The following is a 16,666-nucleotide window of genomic DNA, read 5'->3' on the forward strand; positions in this document are numbered from 1 at the left end:
AAAAAAAACCAATGCAGCAGATGAATGCCTAAGTGCTGTTTAAGGGAAATTGGGGTGAAGAGGAGCAACAAATGCTGGAAATGGTGGGTAATGGGCAAATAGTGAATGGTGGTGGTGTGGTTTAGAAATAGAATTTCAATATCTCAGTGTCCTTCTTTAAACAGAATCAAATACAGCTAGATTGACAAGGCATCACCACATTTTCTTTTAAGAAAATCATGTAAATGTTATTCAGCTTGTTTGGGCACTGGTTACCCAAACGTTTTCATAGCCCAGATCTTTGATCCTGGTGATTCCGGGTTTGTTGTGTCAGTTGGCAATCTGATAGATGTAGCTAACACCTCAGAAGAAAAAAAAAAAGAAGAAAAAAAATCCCTGCGAAAACCATCTCTATTAGTCCGCGCAAGGCAAGCTGATAGTAAACATTTAGCAGTAACAAACTAAGAAGCCCGAAGAAGATTTTCAATGTCATATTCTCCCAGCCATTTCACCTAAACTGAAGAGGTTTTCGATTCTCCTTTCTTATGACATTCCCCTGTAAAAAGATCTCATGACAGATGGTGATCGAACGAATCTCCTGGCATCTGCAAGAGGTATTCGAAGTCAAGATAGATCGCCTAATTTTCCAACTTCTTGATGCGCTCATCTTGCGGAAAAAGAAAAAAAAGTTCATTGATCAAGGCCGACAAAATGCACCTCTTTCTCTTACGCCAACCTCACCATACTAGCCTTGTGATTGAAATTGCGTTGAGGGATTTGAAGATGTAAGTATAAACGAAAGAGCTATTTTCATATCCTTACTGCCTAACGAGGGAGTGCCGCCAATGGGTATTGTTGAAGGAAACACCAGAAGACATCACGGAGGAGAGTTTTTGCAACAAAGACATTCTAATGATGAAATATCAATATATATGTATTTTTTTTTTCATGATAAACAGAAACCAGGTACTTACAATGCCTAAGATGCCTTATGGAATGCAGGGATGGATCAAGTGTAAAAAAAAAATTTCATATCATCTCAGATAAGTTAACAAAAATATAATGCTAATGATTAAAGCTAATATGCAGCTGAGTTACAATTGTTAACGAAGATGTCAATCATGATGAAGCAAGATCATACAGAACGAAACAGAATTCAAATAAAACAGAGATCGCGACAAAGCGAAGGTCAGATGCTGCAAAACAGAACTGAATTAAGTGGGGTATTATAAATTTGATACTAAAAGACCCACTAAATGAAGTACGTTACAGAATTGAAAACTGGCGATGATGACATTATACTAAAATACGAGATTAATTAGAAAGAAAAAAAAAACAAAAAAAAGAAAAAGAAGAAAAAAAAAAAGAAAGAAAGAAAAAGAGAAAAAAAAAGAGTGAAATCTTCCCATCATTAACGGCAGAAGCGTGGTCTCAGGGAAGACAGGATCACTAAAAGCAACTCCGGGTTATTATTTACAAAAATGTTACCCCAGGGCATGCATATAGCTGAAATGGATTTAGCCATTTCGAATTACAAGATTAACGAAAACATATAGCGAAGGATGATGCTGAAAACGTAAACAAGATGAAGGAAAATGGAGGGCGAAACCTTAAAGAAAAAGTGTGGTGCCATGAATCATACCAAGAATAACATGTCTGAGGAAATATGCACTTATATAAACTAAGTAAACTTGGCGAAAAGGAATCATAAGACCGAAGGCGAGATGTGGGAACCATTTGTTCCATTGATGTTGCACAGAGAAAGAGAGGTTGATGTGGCTACAGGTGAAACCAACCTCTCTAGAGTGCGTTAATAAAAAAAGAAAAAAAAGAAAAAAAAGAAAAAAAAAGGTGAAAAACCAGATGGAAACGAAGAACCACAACGAAGAAAGAAAGAGAAAAAAAATTGAAAATACTGGAAGAATTCCTACCTGATTTTGTAGGAGATTGGTTTCCTTTTTGCGACTGCTGGGTGGGGGTGCTCTATGGAGAGATCGCTCTTTAGCCCTTCGCTCGGGAACCCAAGGATAGAACTCCAGTGAATCAGGATGAAGAAAACAGATTTAATGGAATAATGGCGCCACCCGATCCTCTCCTCGCTTCTCCTGTTGCTTTCTTTTTATAGAGAAGGGAAGAAGAATCGAGAAGAAGAGGGTTGTTAAGAATCAACGGAGGAGGCAAGATCGACCGATCGAAGGGTCCTGCATCCTTCGGTCCTTGCGATGAACTTTCGAGAGGGAGCCGTTGCACATCTTGCTGCAGGAGTCCTACTTTTTTATGAAATTTTTGAAACAATGGTTTGTTTTCAAAGGAATTCTCTCTAAAAGGGGTTCTAGTGAAAGTAATTTTCAAAAAGAGGTTTTAAACTATATATATATATATATATATATATTTGCATTTTCTTTATTTTTTTGTTCTTTTCTTTATTTTCTATATTTTTCGATATTTTTTGAATAAAATCCTAAAATTTACGAAAAAAAATAAAGTTTTAAAACTAATTTTTTTGTATTTTTGAGAAATATTTACAAAAGAGGGCTTTCAAGGCTATCTTGGGAAAATTTCTTAAAAAAAATGGGTTTGGACCCAAGTTTTGAGAAAATATTCGAGCTTTAAACCTCAAATTGAGAAACACAACTCGATGGATCCAAACGGATACCGGACGAACTGTTTGAGCTTTTCAAAAAGTTATTTTAGAAATTTTGGGAATTTGATTTAAAACTGGATAACGAAGCTCAGGTTTAGATTTTTATCTAGATCCGGATCCGAAATTGAGTCAGATATGTAAAACGAATTTAATTTCAACAAAATTTGAGAAATAAGATGGAATTTAGATTAAAAAGTGACTCAATTACCTAGAAAATGGGTGCAAAGGAAAAAAAAGGAAATATTTACAATATTTTGAAAAATTTGGGGTGTTTACAGATGCCCCTCTTTGCTACTAAGCCGGTTGGAAGCCGAGCTTAGTGGCAAAGAAACACTCCAAATTTTGAAAAAAAATGTCAGTCAGCCGATCTGAGCTGAGTGTGGAAGAATTATTTCAAAAATATGGCTTTTCAAGCTTAAAAACTTATCCTGAACGGTCCTGGGGGGACGAAATCTTGGACAATGATACGACTGAAAAAAATGAGGAAATCGTGATGGGACTTTGGGCGAAGATCCCAAAATGGTGAAAGGTAAGAATTTTGATCAAGTCTCATGGGTGAGACGAGATCTACCTTTTGGAATGACTTAGGTTTAGCCCTTAACCTGGATGGGACGAAGATAGATTAAGATAATTTGGATGGGGAAAGGAAATATAAACGGACCTCGATGGGGCATTTTGAGAGAAATGCCTCATGAGATGAAACTCAAGGGCGATCCTTTCCTGGATGGATGTACAAAGAGCACAAATTCCTTTGTGGGGAAAACCGTGATGGGATGGGAAGGATTACCTCATCTAAACGAGGCTCAGGTTTAACCCAAACCTGAAAGGAAGGTACCTCGCGGAGCGAGGTTCAGGCTTCACCCTTATCCTGAGAGAGACGACCATACAGAATCTTTGAGTGAAGAAACCATGATGGGACAACAAATACATCGCCGAAGCGAGATTCAGGTTTAACCCTTGACCTGAGTGGGAGATACCTCGTGGAACGAGGTTCAGGCTTAACCCTTAACCTGAAAGGGACGACCATACGGAATCTTTGAATGAAGAAACCATGATGGGACCTTCAGAATTTTGGACGAACAAATCCAGAAGGGGTTTGCGAGAAGAGAAAATCAAGGGATTCCCTAAAGCTTGGAAAAAGGATGATCTTGGGCGTCTCATTGCTGAGACTAAAATCAGCTTTCTAAAAACAGACGACCTCTCGCACAAGGTTTTTGGGTTACACCTCGAGGAGCGAGGTGACAGGTTTAATCCTTAGCCTGAATGGATACAAAATCCTCGAGGAGCGAGGAAAACTGTGATCGGCCTCTAGACTTTGCACAACAAATCCAAGAGGGGTTTTTCCAAAATGATAAAAATTGGGGTCCCTAAAGCTTGAAAAGGGGTTGTTCTTGGGCGCCTCATTGCTGAGACTGAAAATAGCTTTTGACAATAACAGATCTTTTGCAAAAAGTTCAGGTTTAACCCTTATCCTGAGCGGGAACTGTCTATGGTGGGACAGTGGGGAGCATAGGAAAGTGTGCAGATCTGAGAGCACTCAGATCAGGTGGAAGGAAAGGACTTTTCAGTCCTAAGGAGGGATGACGTCAGGATACGTCAAAACGACCATCAAGTTCACACTTCATGTTGGGATAAGAGAAAATATTGCCAATAAGATGCCAAAATTGTAGTTGATACAGAATGATTGAATTGTGCTCATGTGTGAAAATATCACCTCTTTCTACCTAGAGTATTAGCTCCAATTGGGCTAACTCTGTAGAATCAAGAATCAAATTCAAATTTGTTGCTGTTGAGTTTCTTCGAGGAATATATCAATTTCCTTGATATGAAAGAGAGGAAACATTCTTAGCTTCATAAAAGCAATTAAGTGAAAAGATATTGATAAAGAATTTCGCATAGATAAAGATGATTCTTGACAATTTCGGGCAGTTTGATATCCTGGGCATTTTTCCATGATGATCTTTTTGCACTCTTTTGAACCATGGACCTTTTCTGGGTTCTTTTTACATCCTCCTTCATTTTGGAGATGTCCTGACTTTTCTCTCTTTTCTGAGGAAGGGTACGTCACAAACTCCTTCATCTTGGAGATGTTCCGATCCTTCTTTTTCTTTCTCAGGAATTATGACATTGGCTCTTGGGTTGAAATCTCTAAATGATAGCAGAAATCAAATATCTTTTAGGGTTTGTCGGTAGGTTCATCGCATCTGCCTTCATCTTGACGATGATCCGAACTTTCCCTGGAAGGATCTGTCACAAACTCCGTCATCTTGGAGATGCTTCAAATCTTCTTTGGCCTCCGGGGTCTACTCGCTTAATTTGCCTTCATCTTGACAACAATTGAGAGATCCCTTTTGCGGATATTTGATTGCAGCTTAGATGACTGAGGATATATGGATTGGGTAGGTTCTTTTTACTGCCCAGGATATTTCCACTATCTTACCGCCAGAAGAATAATCTTTAAGGATACGCCACAGCTATGATCAATATCAGTTCACTTATGGCTTTTCAACATCATTGAATTTTCCTTTGCCGGTCATATCGAAGATTTTTCTTTATCCTCTTGGTTGACCAACAGAAACAACTTGAATTTAGTTCTTATTTCGCAAAAGTCTCACTCTTTTGGAAATAATACTAAAGGTAGCCTGAAATAATTCTTTTATGTGATGAAAATTTTGAGATCAACAATGACCTTTTGATAGCAAATTGGCAAAAGTATTCTATAAATCCCTAATGAAAGAAAATTGCTTGATATCGAGTCGACACGTCCGTGACAAAATTTTCCTCTCTTTTTCCGCAAAAAGAGAGACTCAGGCTTAAGCCCTTACCTGAATGGGAAGTTGAAAATACTCCTCTCTTCCCTGAAAGAGGAGGTGTTTGCAAAACGGAACTTTCGAAGAGAAATTAAGCTTTCGTCAAAACTCCCTATCTCTAGGCTTCTCTTATGGAAAGGCGGCCGAAAACAAAGTTGAGAAAGCATCACAGAGGAACGAGTTCATCACACTCTCCCTAAAAGAGGGTCCTCTGTGAAGGGGTTTGGCCAAAGATGAGAAAAACTGGGGCCACAAAAGAAACGAGCTTTTGTCGATGATGTCCCTGAAAAAAGGGTTCTCTTGTGTAAAAGTTGGTTGTTGTTTTGCAAACTGTTCGCTAAGAAAACGAGTCCCTTCAAACTCTCCCTGGAAGAGGGTTCTTGCGAACGGAAGATGGTTGCATGCGAAAGGAATGAGCTCCCTCGAACTCTCCCTAAAGAGGATCCTTCACAAGAAAAAGATGATTGATTTTTGAAAAAATGGTAACCCGAAAGTTGAAATCGAGAATTTAGAGCTGGAATCGTTGATGACTGGTTTGTACAACGACTGAACCCGGAGGGCTAACTGATCAGTCAGCCAAACAACTAACACGAGCACTAGATGTACCAGCACTGGATTTCAAAAAGAATGCCCCAGTACGAGCACTGGGTTTTGGAAATGCACACCAGTACGAGCACTGGATTTTCGAAATGCACGCTAGTACGAGCCAATCAACTAGCACGAGCGCTAGATGTACCAGCACGAGCACTAGATTTGAAAAAGAATGCCCCAGTATGAGCGCTGGGTTTTGAAAATGCACACCAGTACGAGCACTGGGTTTTCAAAATGCACGCTAGTACGAGCCAATCAACTAGCACGAGCGCTAGATGTACCAGCACGAGCACTGGATTTCAAAAAGAATGCCCCAGTACGAGCGCTGGGTTTTGAAAATGCACACCAGTACGAGCACTGGGTTTTCAAAAGGCATACCAGTACGAGTACTGGGTTTTCAAAAGGAGGATTTGAAAGAAGAGACTGACATTCGAAGATACTTGAGAATTAAGCGAGAATGATTGTCGGTGTTTCAGGATTATCCCTTATCCTGAAGGGGAGATAGAATAGACATTTGATGAAAATTTGGGGAAAATGAAAAAAAATCCTAGTCGGAACTCGGTTTTTTCAAATATAAGAAATGAGTGAGAATTGAGTTTGAAAACTCGAGTTCTCAACACAACAATTTGTCCAACACGAGCATCGGATTCAAAAGGAAGTTCAAGTCAGGACTTGAAACTCCAGACATAAGAATATACAAAGAGAAAAATCTGAGTCGAAACCCGTTTTAAACATGAGAAACGAGTGAGAATTGAGTTTGGAAAACTCGAATTCTCAATACAACAATTTGTCCAATACGAGCATTGGATTCAAAAGGAAGTTCAAGTCGGAACTTGAGACTTTAAAAATGAGAATATACAAAAAGGAAAATCCGAGTCAGAACCCAGATGAGAAGGAGATAATTCCTACCCAAGAGTCGGATTGAAAGGATTGACAAAAAGCATGAATAGATTCCGACGATTACAAAGATTTATTCAAGATTCTTAACCCAAGATGGTCTGAACTTTGATTAGTTCAGAATTTTCCCTTATCCTGAAGAAGAATGAATAAAAGGTTGATATGAATTGAAGAGTTTATGGGAAGTAGTTCAGGTTTTTATCCCTTAACCTGAAAGGGATGAAAAATAAAAGATCGATAAGATTTAAAAGTTTGATAAAAACTTGATAAAACTTGACAAAATAATAAAAATGGATAACAAATCGCTGAAAATTCAATTAAATCGGAAAATGAAATAGATGCAATTTAAATAAAAATAGATTAACTGAAAAATTGATAAGTTTTTTAGAAAAAGAGTTCGTCTAATCCTGCCTGCATATGACGAAGGAAGACAAGTATAGATCAGAATAAAATGCCCCAGTATCAGAGAGAAGATGTGAGAATTTAATAGAAAATCGTCGCTTTATTGAGAGAGATTTTTGAAGAGTACAAAAGGCTAGGAATTTAAGTGTAAAATCTCTTCAAATGTAGGGCATTAATAGGATCTGGCAGTTCCGCCCCATCTGCGTTGATCAGACGATAGGAATTGCGAGGCAATGCTCCTTTAACCACATAAGGGCCTTCCCAATTGGGTGACCACTTGCCCTTCGGCCGATGCTTGAGATGAACTGTCGATCTGAGCACAAGATCGTTAACTCGAAACCTTCTCTCAATAACTGACTTGGCGTAGTGCCTAGCTATCCTCTGACGATAGGCCTGAGCGTGCTCTGCTGCCTTGAGTCTTTTCTCGTCTAATAGATCAAGCTGTACCAATCTCTGCTGCTGATACTGATCAAGCGGAAGTTCAATGAGCGACGCAAACACTAGTGCGGGCTTCTTAACGTGGAGAGGTAACACTACCTCTGTCCCATAAACAAGCTCTGAAGGCGTAGCATTGGTTGGGGTCCGAATGGTGGTTCGGTACGCCCAAAGTGCATCGTGCATCTTCTCGTGCCAATCACGGCCTGTTTCCACAGTCCTTTCTAGAATGCGGATCAACATCTTGTTGGTTGCCTCTGCCTGGTCGTTTCCCTGAGGGTAATAAGGAGCTGAAAAGTGGTGATGAATCCCGAACTTCGAGCAGAAGGTCTTCATCTTCTCATTCTTGAAATGACTGCCATTGTCTGACACAATATCGTGTGGGACGCCAAAACGGCAAAGAAGATTCTTATGGATAAACGAGACCACATGTCGGCCTTCTACCGTTCGCAGAGTGATAACTTCGACCCATTTGGTGAAGTATTCTGTAGCTGCGAGGAAATATCGGTGGCCATTAGAAGTCGAAGGAGTGATCAGACCGACTACATCAAAGGCCCACATCGAAAAGGGCCAAGGAGAGACTACGGATTGTAAGTAAGCTGCTGGCGCATGAATGGAAGGTGCGTGCATTTGACACTTGACGCATTTCCTTACAAATTGATGGCAATCCTGCTGTATGGTTTTCCAGTAGTATCCTGCCCGAATAATCTGCTTGACGAGTGTTTGGAAGCCGACGTGGCCACCACAAATTCCCTCATGTGCCTCTTGGACAACTTCCATAGCTTCGTCCTTATCTAAGCATCTAGCATACTCAGAACTGAACCCACGATGGTAGAGAGTATTGGCAAGGATGAAATAGCGGACTGACATGCATTGGATCGCACGTTGCTCCCTTCTCGGCATTGCTGGTGGAAATTCACCAGTTTCGATGAAGCTTTTGATGTCTTGGAACCAAGGCTTCTCCTTCTGCGCGGCTTGGTTCACTTGCTCAACTGGAATGTAGGCAGGTTGATCAAGTCTGCCGATCTCGAAGGAACGACAGGATTCACTAACTTTAGAGGACAAAATAGAGCCCAAACAGGTCAGGCCATCGGCTATGTGATTGTATTCCCTCTTGACATGGCTGAGCTGAAATTCTTCAAGGTTGCCTATGAGAGCTAAGGCAATCTTCTGATAGGGAATTAACTTTGAATCCTTGACTTGCCATTCAGCATTAACTTGGCTAACAACAAGCAATGAATCGCCAAAGGCATGTACTCTCTTGACATCAAAGTCTTGCAAAATCTTGAGGCCTTGTATTAGAGCTTCATACTCGGCCATGTTATGAGTACATTGGAAATCGAGCTTGAGGGAATAAAGGAGCATTTTCTTTTCAGGAGTGATCAACAAGATCCCAATCCCTATACCAGACATATTCCTAGCTCCATCAAAGAATAGAGTCCAGACTGGAGATTCTCGGATGTTACAGATGCGATCGTCGGGAAAATCGTCTTCCGCCTTGATCTCTTCTGTCAACGGAAAATCTGCCAACTGATCTGCGATGGACTGACCCTTGACTGATTTTTGAGAAACGTACTCCAAATCATACTGCATCAGGAGGACTTGCCATTTCGCAATTCGTCCGGTAAGGAAAGGCTGCTCGAGGATGTATTTGAGAGGGTTGAGCCTTGACAGAATTTTGATTTCCGATGCCAGGAGATAATGTCTCAGCTTCTGACACATCCATACCAAGGCTAGACATGTCTTTTCCATCTGAGAGTATCTCTTCTCATAATCGATGAAGGTCTTGCTGATGTAGTAGATGGCATGTTCTATCCGGCTGCCTTCCTCATATTGCGCAAGAAATCCGCCACACGCATTATGATTGACAGAAATATACATAAGAAGCGGTTTTTCAAGTTCTGGTGGCTTCAGAACAGATGGATTGAGGAGATACTGCTTGATGCGCTCAAATGAGAGCTGACATTCTGGTCTCCACTCGAATTTCACTTCTTTTCTTAATAAGTGATTGAAGGGCTCGCATCTCATGGCCAAATTTGAGATGAAATGTCGAATAGACTGAATGCGCCCCTGAAGGCTCCTTAATTCTTTGAGGTTGGTGGGAGGCGGCATATTAATGATCGCCTTCGCCTTGGCAGGATCCACCTCTATGCCTTTCTTGCTGATCATGTAGCCAAGTAACTTGCCTGACTCTACCCCGAAGACACATTTCTGCGGGTTGAGCCTCAACTTGTAGAGAATAAGTCTTTTGAAGACTTGGCCGAGAGCATCAAGATGATCCTCTCCTTCTTTAGATTTGACCAAGATATCATCTACATAGGCATCCATGTTCTTGTGCATCTGGTCATGGAAGATAACTGCCATTGCTCTCTGATAGGTTGCCCTAGCATTCTTGAGTCCAAACGGCATGACCGTATAGCAAAAAGTCCCCCAAGGTGTAGTAAAAGAAGTTTTGGATTGGCCACAAGCGGCCAATTTGATTTGATTGTAGCCTGAGTATCCATCCATAAAGGAAAATATGGCGTGGCCCGCCGTGCTATCGATCAAAAGATCGATGTTGGGGAGTGGATAATCATCCTTTGGGGTGGCTTTGTTTAGATCTCTGAAGTCAATACAAATCCGAACTTTGCCATTCTTTTTGGGAACCGCCACGATGTTCGCCAACCACTCTGGGTATTCAATGGTCCGAATGAATTCTGCCTTTAACAATTCTTCAAGTCCTTCTTTGACTTGCGGTGCCACCCGAGGATCCATTTTTCTTAGTTTCTGCTTGATTGGTTTGCAATCTGTCTTCAACACAAGGCGATGCTCGACTAACTTGGAGTCTAAACCTGGCATATCCTCATAAGTCCAAGCGAAGACTTCCTGATGCTGTTTAAGGAAGTAGATGAGCCTTTCCTTCTCATCTGAACTTAAGCTGGATCCAATTTTGAGGATTCTCGGATTATCTTCTGAACCGAAGTTGATATCCTCCGTCGGATCTTGAACCAACGGCGATGGTTCATCCTGCTTCTGAACACTGGTAAATTCTGGCAATTCTTGAATTGCTGGATCAAACTCTGCTATTTCTCTGATCTGCCCTGTCACTTTGCTGACTTTTGTTCCTGCCTTCGCCTTGCATATTCTGGCCGGTTTATTTTGAAAAAGGTTGGTATTGATAACGAGCCTTTTGAACAATTTAGGAGCCATGATTCTGACAATCCTGACAGTGAAAAGAAGGCTTTTGAGAAAAAGGTAAAATGTTCGAAAAATAGCCTTTTGTACAGAAACGAAGAATGACAACATAGACAAAAATATAAGCAAAGAATTCGTGTACACCAAGATGAATAGAGCAAACAAACTTTTCATTGATTAAGCAAGCTTTGGTATTTACAAACGATTGTTAAAGAAAAGAAAGAGACCAGGGCGGATCTTGCCCTTACAAGATGACAGAAGGGAAAGAAAACAGAAAACACTGGCATTGTCTTCATCACTGAGCTCCCTTGACGAAGATGGTCTTTCTGCCGGATGACTGACCTGTAAAACCCAAGCCTGCACCGGCGACATGCTGAGCGGCGATGATCGGCTCCAGGATGTCGTCTTCATCTTTGCCCAGGCCCCTGAAGGGCTGATACCCGTGCTTCATCAGAAGATCAAACCCTTTCTTAGCTTTTGAGAATTGAGGAAACAGAGGGTGATCTTTGAATGAAGTGCAATCGAGGCGTCCTCCTAGCTTGAAGAAGCGAGGCCCGTGCCACTGAACTACTGCGGTGACATTTTCTGTCGGCTGGACTTCTTTCAATTTCAGCATATCCAGGCTTTCACTCAGATTGATCTCGTCGACTTTCCTGATGCTGGGGATGTCGGCGGTGAAAGTAGGACGTGGAATCATCGGCTGCGGGAGTCGCTCTTCCGAATCCTCTCCTAAGACCGTGGTGATCATGCCTCCCTTCGACCACTTCACGCACTGGTGCAAAGTTGATGGGACAACATTGGCATTGTGGATCCAGGTGCGCCCAAGCAACAGATTGTATGTTAGCGGTACATTGACCACATGGAAGAGTACAGTATGCACCGAATAGTTGATGAAGATCTCGAGAAATATCTTCCCCTTGGCTGTCTGCCCATGGTTATCAAAACCGTAGATCGTGATCGGATCTGGGGTATATTCCTCTTCTTTTAGGCCCAATGCCTTGGCCGTCATCTCAGGACAGATATTGAGGCTGCTGCCTCCATCAACGAGCACATGAGGGACTGTCATGCCCCTGGTTCGCACGACTATGTAAAGTGCATTGTTGTGGAATGAATGAGGTTTTGGCAAATCCTCATCCGAAAAGGTGATTGGCGCATTCGTCATTGCTTGATTGACGATCTGAGCCATGTCTTGCGGTGTTGTGCTAGGTTTGACTTTGATCTTTCTGAGCAGATCTTCTAGCACTTGCTGGTGCTCAGGTGAAGCGTGGGTCAGGTCTAAAATAGAAACATTGGATAAAGCAGTGATTGGCTTCTGAACTGACCCTGAAGCTTCTTCTTTCTTTGAAGCTGCCTTGATAAGGCGCTTCGGGATTCTGGGGACCATCTTGGCAATTTCCATCGTTGCCTTTATTGGTTTGCTGGAAGATGCAGTGGCATCCGCCCTCTTGACGGATGACTGTGCCTGGCGAAGGACTAGGACCTGATGCTGATGCTGATCCTGAATGTCCTGTTTAGAACATGGTTGGATGCTATCTTGAAGAGAGAATGCCTGCTCTGTAATGACTGAAGCTGAATGTTTAAGAAATGGTTTGGACAAGATTTCTGGCTGCTGCTCATCCTCGTCCTCAATCAGCATGTTTTTGTCAATACAATCTTGAATGATGTTTTTGAGGACAAAATAGTGTTCGGTGTCATGTCCGACAGTCCGATGGAACTTGCAGAATTTATCAGTCCATTTACTCATAGCGACGGGAGGATCTGCCACCTTGGGGAGTTTGATCATTCCTTTCGACATCATATATTCTAAGATGTCTTCGCGGGACTGCTCTAAAGCTGAAAATTCCCGATCATAACTCCAACCTTCGTGCTTCGGCTTTTCTGGCTGCTTTGCTTCTGACTGGGGTGCTGGTTGGACAGGCTGTGGCTTAACAAATTTTCCCTTCTGAGCTGCAGAGTTTGCTCTTTCGGCCCTGGAGTGCCCTGAGTTTTTGTTGCGATTTTTCTTGTTCTTCTTTCTGCCAGAGCTACTGCTGTTATCGAGAAAATCCGTGGAATAAGCAACATGAGCCTTTTTCTTCTGCTCAGAGTTTCCTCGGACGAAAGGGTAACCCTCATATAGGCCATTATCCAGGCCGGTCTCGAGCCACTCGGCTCTCTTAATCAGTTTGATGAATGATTTGGCGAGCGAAGTAGAAATGAGGTTCCTTAGAGGCTGGGCAAAATTATTCAGAATAATCTGCAGGGCGTGCTCCTCTAGGATGAGAACTTTCATTCTGTTACAGGTGCTTCTCCACCTGTGGATAAACTCGCTGGCTTTTTCATTCTCCATTTTTTTTAGATTGTATAGATGATTGAGGGTTGGTGAGGCTTCGATATTGAACATGAAGCGCTCAATGAACAAATTCACGACCTTATCGAACTCTCTTAGTTCGATAGGATTAATGTGGTCTGCATACCACCTGGCCGCTACCCCTTCTAAGCTGCGAGGAAAGCAGATGAATAACGCCCGATTGTCTTTCCTGAAACGGCCGCATTCGGCATAAAAGGTGGCCAAATGAGCCTTGGGATTGCTTGTTCCGTCAAATTTAAGGAACTTTTGAGGGAGGTTCTCCAGATTGTCATCCCCATCCAGGCCATGGTAAAAATCTTCACCGGAGTAGGTCTGCTTGCCCTTGCTTTTGGCCTAAATATCCTTGATAGCCCGGTTCATTTCTTTCATCTGTTCTTGCATTGGGTCATTAACTGGAACAAGTTTATTGATTGATTCGGGCTCTGCAGCGATCTTTACAAACTGCGGCTGAGGATTCTGATGATAAACAAATTGCTCTTCCTCTTCTGATTCCTCTTCTACTGACTCCGTTTCTTCAGAAGTGGTGTCGGGCTGGACTTTCTTCTTGATGATCCTGATTGGCCTTTTCACAGCCTTCTTTTTGGGCTTGCTTTTCGGAGCAACTTCTTTCTGACTGGCCTCGGCCTGCTCGGACATCATTTTAGTCATCATTCTTTTGAACAGATTATACATGGCAGGATCTATATCATCTGCTTGATTCTGTCTCCTGACCGATTTGGGAGAATCCATCCCTTCGGCCTCGCTGTCGCTGTGTCGAGGAGCTGTTTCTTTTCCTGCTCTTGTTACAACCATTTTGCCAATGCCAGTTATTTCCTGTGAAGGTGAAAGGAATGATTAGGGTTTAAAGGAAATTTTTTGAAAATGCGATTTTTTTAGGAAAAGACATGAAAGAAGGAATTGATAGACAATTTAGATAAGTTATCCCATCACCAGGGATTGGGTTACTACAAAATTTTTGCAGTGATTGTGTCACCTTTTATGGCAACAAAATGTGCCTTATGACCTAGGCGAGGTCGTCCATCATGACGAGGGATAAAAGAATATATAAAATGGGTCTCATCACTAGGGATGAATTCGTAACTACATGAAACAATAAGATTTGGCCATAAAAAGCTTTTATCAGAATAAAAGTTTGCATTTTCATTAATGACAAAATTTTAAATACAAAGAGAAGGTGGGCAGACAGTTTGCCACCATTCTCGATACTCTGATGATACATTAGGACCGGGAAATATAGACAAAGGAATGAAAGAGTCCCAAGTGTATTTGGCGACATGGTATGCTCCAGACCACTGATCTGACCGGTGATCGAACTCTGGCATGCGGCCTGTCTAGAAGCGGGTGTTGACACGAATCTGCCGCTGTGAGAACTGTCGAAGACACCTCTTTGGCTGATAGTCTACGCAGAAGAAAGGGCCAAGTAGTTTGTAGCGCTTGTCACGAGCATAGGTGTAGTGAGGAACGGTCTCTCTTCTGTCAAAGAAGTCCTAAACGATTTCCTCCTGATGCAGTTTCTCAATCAAAGCTCGGCATTGAATGGCTGACTTCGGCTACTGGTTGCTGAATCTGAAAGAACTGGCTTTTGACGGCACATGTCGCAGGAACCATGACTGTAAGGCATACGTGCATCCTTCTACCAAAATGGTTTCTTCGAGGGCGAAACGAGTTAAACCTCTATAGAGAAAGGCTAGAGCTGCCATGGATACTGAAAGCTGACGGGTCTGCTTGCTTCCCCATCTTGGAAAAAGTTGAGCGACTCTGACATCGATGAAATTCTGACCATCCTGAAAGAACGCCAGTCCTACTGTGCATAGGTGTTATCATCGCAAAATTTTTAACTTTTGCAAATCAAACTGACCTTTGAAAAAGATTTTGAAAATAACTCGCCTCCGTTTTAAAATGCGGGATAATTCCGAAGAATGGGACTCGCCTGTCGGTACGAGGTTCAACCGTTCCTGCCACCTTTAAGAGGGGTAATTGAACCAAGGATCAATCTTATGCTCTACTCTATTCAACTTGTCTAAATCATATTCTAATTTCTAAATGCACATAGAATCAGGCATGTGCTATGAATTTTCAGAAAATGCACATTTGAAAACATGATGTTTGCTTTGAATGATTGAAATATTTAGAAAATGTAAATCTTGGAAAATCGTGAATTGGGATTTGAAATGTACTTCTGAGATAAATAAAAATCGATTTTGAGGAATCCTTGACATTTGGTGAAAATCGATTATGAGAAACTTGGTTTCTCTGAATTCAAACTTTGAAATTGAAATTCTAACTTAGAAAATTTGAATTTGGAACTTGGGAAATGCTTGAAATATCATTGGCAAATCCATATTCTTTTGAATAAGACTTAGAAAAATTCTAACTTCAAACTTTGAAATTGACTGCATAACTTTGGAAAATTGAGTTTATGAACTTGAAAAACACTTGAAATATTCTTTGAAATTCAATGCTTTTGGGAAAATCGATTTTGCTATAAGACTTAGGAGATTTTGAGAAAATGAACTTTTTTGAATTGAGATTGGAATTGAAAAATGCATGAAATGAATGAATATGGATTTAAGGAATTGAGAAATACTTTTTGTATTTTTGAGAAATGCAGTGCATTTTTTTAAGTTAGCCTAAGAGTGTAGGCTGAATGTGGCTAATGTGAAGATCATAAATCTAAGTATCATTCGTATTCTGACTATGGCCATAAATACAAATTCCACCAAGTTTATAAACTTCATAGAAGCTAGTGCATATGCCATTCGTGTAGACCATGGTGAATTTGTAAAAATATGCATGAATCATCATGCATCACACATTATTAAAAAAAATAAACTATATGCAATGCTGCCTAAGTGTAAACACCCCAAATTTTCACTCACCTCCCCAACATTTCCACCAAGCATCAACATCCAGCCTCTGAAATCGCTGGAGGGCAAAATGGTCATTTTCTGAGCCCGGACCTTGCAAAAGTCCAAATTTCATCTGAAACTGTCAAATTTTCTCTATTTTTATCTCAGATGTTCAAGATTTTACTCCTGACAGGAGACAGACATCTCCAAGTCTTGGTTCAAGATTATATTGCATAAGACATGTCATTGCATATCATTGCATGAGCATTTCAAATCACTGCACTGCACAGCATGTCATTTCGAGGTCCAGAACTCTTGATTTCAAAATCTTCAATCCAGATTAGAATTTTAACTCTTTTCAAAATTGATTTCAAAACCCTGGGTCTTCAAAATTATCAATTTTTCCCATTTTACCCCCAGGACTCTGAATTTTAAAATATTTCCTCAGGAAAACCATCTGGATAGTTTTCAATATGGATTTGAGTCACTTCACCTCAGATTTTGCCCTTTTTGACAATTTCAAATATCTTTCTTT

The sequence above is a fragment of the Nuphar pumila genome, chromosome 5, assembly GCF_984573655.1.
Source record: "Nuphar pumila chromosome 5, dmNupPumi1.hap1.1, whole genome shotgun sequence".
Taxonomy (NCBI): domain Eukaryota; kingdom Viridiplantae; phylum Streptophyta; class Magnoliopsida; order Nymphaeales; family Nymphaeaceae; genus Nuphar; species Nuphar pumila.